Here is a 1,561-nt window from a genome sequence, read left to right as displayed (position 1 = left end):
CTTTTGGTGGGGAGCAAAGACCAAAGCAGAGGTTTGGACTTTGCTGTGGTAGGTTGGTGCGTGCAAGAAACCGGAACCGGTGAGCACCTTACGGCATTTTCCCCATTAGGGAACAGGGGGTCATCAGGAACTGCCTTCAGATTTCTAAGGTCCAGGGTGGGGAACGGTGATCACCTCCTCTGGGAACCTCTTAGGGTATGCTCCTTCATCTGGTGGGTGGCTTTACGCCTAGTGGGGGTCTCCACATTGCCATACCCGGCGGGGCAGAATAACCGACCCCACTATCCGCACTACCGAGAGCCAGTTTGGTGTAGTGGTTAAGTGTGCGGACTCTAATCTGGGAGAACCGGGTTTGATTCCCCACTCCTCCACTTGCACCTGCTGATGTGACCTTGGGTCAGTCACAAGCTCTGGCACAGCTGTCCTTGAAAAAGAGCAGTTTGTGTCAGAGTTCTCTCAGCCCCACCCACCTCACAGGGTGTCTGTTGTGGGGAGGGGAAGGGAAAGGAGTTTGTAAGCCGCTCTGAGACACCTTTGGGTAGTGAAGGGCGGGGTATAAATCCAATCTCCTCTTCTTCTTCTTCCTCTCTGCAAGTTGGAAGGCTTCAGGGGTAGGCGCTCCTAGGTGGTGACCAGTTTGCTGGGCTGCTGGTCATGAGCCAGACCGATGGCTCAGGACTGGAGCTGGGTGACCCGCCTGAGAAAAGGGCAAGGAGGTTGGTCAGGGGAATGACACCTGCCTTGCCTGTTCCATGCTTGCTTAGCTGGTCCCTTTCCACAATGTTATGTTAAATAGTTAGTAAAGTGGCCCTTGTTTACTTCCAAAACTGTTGTCTGTCTCGTTATTCCAACTGGGGGGGGCAAAGTATTTCTCCTCTGAGGGTGCTTGCACATGTTTCAAGTACCACATACACGACTGAGGAAATGGGACAGAATAAAAATGTGTGCACCTCACAGGCAATTATCATGGTACTTTCAGCTTTTGGTGTGGGTGCATTAGGGAGGATAACACCATATCATTGGCCACATAAGAATCCTGCTGGATTGGCCCAAGAGTTCTTATCCAGCCAATCTGAATCTAGAATTGGCCAGCCAATTCTCTTTCTCCCCCTTTCCCTTTCCCAGCACTATTTTTTTTGGTATGTCAAAAACCTTCAAAAAATCTGTGTATTGACTTGTGGGGAGGAAATGGATATATGCCTTATTGGCAATTTCATGCCATCATATAGTCTTTGTTGTTATTGTGTGTGTGGGGTCCTCTGTATTTGATTGGGGTTTCCACTCTTAAATCACCCCACTTATGCTCAGAAGTGTGTTTATTGTTGAGACATTGTCTGTGAATTGTAAGAAGGCAAAAGTTGCTAAAGAGAAACAGAACTGTTGGTTTATCTGTGGGAAGGGAGTGCTTGGTCTGTGTAGCTTCTCTGTTCCCCTCCCACAGTTGGCTCTGTGTTGTCAATAACACAGAGAACTAGACTAGAGCATGGTAAGAAAAATCTGCTGGAGTATCCCCGTGGAAGTCAGTGGGAGAAACAGAATTTGTTCTAAAAATGCATTAACT

This window comes from Gekko japonicus, unplaced genomic scaffold (assembly GCF_001447785.1).
Source record: "Gekko japonicus isolate JY-2015 unplaced genomic scaffold, Gekko_japonicus_V1.1 scaffold4339, whole genome shotgun sequence".
NCBI lineage: Eukaryota > Metazoa > Chordata > Lepidosauria > Squamata > Gekkonidae > Gekko > Gekko japonicus.
The sequence above is the reverse complement of the archived record's forward strand: the minus strand, read 5'-3'. Positions refer to the sequence as shown.